Source organism: Penaeus monodon, chromosome 23 (assembly GCF_015228065.2).
Source record: "Penaeus monodon isolate SGIC_2016 chromosome 23, NSTDA_Pmon_1, whole genome shotgun sequence".
In the NCBI taxonomy this organism is placed as follows: Eukaryota; Metazoa; Arthropoda; class Malacostraca; order Decapoda; family Penaeidae; genus Penaeus; species Penaeus monodon.
Window position 1 is genome coordinate 26492455 of NC_051408.1, and position 376 is coordinate 26492830.

A 376-nucleotide genomic window follows, 5' to 3' on the forward strand; every position below is an offset into this window, starting at 1 on the left:
TTGAGAAACTGTATACGCGCCTATTCTCGCGTATACGTAAATAATACAGCTTCTTTATTTACGCATTTCCATAACTCACATCGCAGTGGTGTTTCCCTGCCCTGAACGTCAATCAGTGAAACTGTCGCAAGTTCACAAGCGCATTTAATTGAAGCGTTTCGAAGCTTTAAATGGCTTTAGAATTAATCGCATTAACCGTAATTTCGTTTAGAAAATCCTCGTCCCAGATAAAGAAAAAAAATCACTGATGACCTGATCAAAAGATTTTCGCCTTTACATCATTTCTTAACGGGCCATTAAACATCCTGCTAACGACTCACTCACCCAGTCTGCTTGATTGCCCTCAGGTGGGCGCTCCTTCCTTGCTGTCCGTTTT

At 41.5% G+C, this 376-nt stretch overlaps 1 protein-coding gene across 1 annotated transcript in view; it reads left to right on the top strand.

Moving 5' to 3' along the window:
- LOC119588193 (lutropin-choriogonadotropic hormone receptor-like) overlaps window positions 1-376 on the top strand; it is a gene marked incomplete at its 3' end in the record, with an annotated part of 106720 nt that overhangs the window by 105709 nt on the left and 635 nt on the right.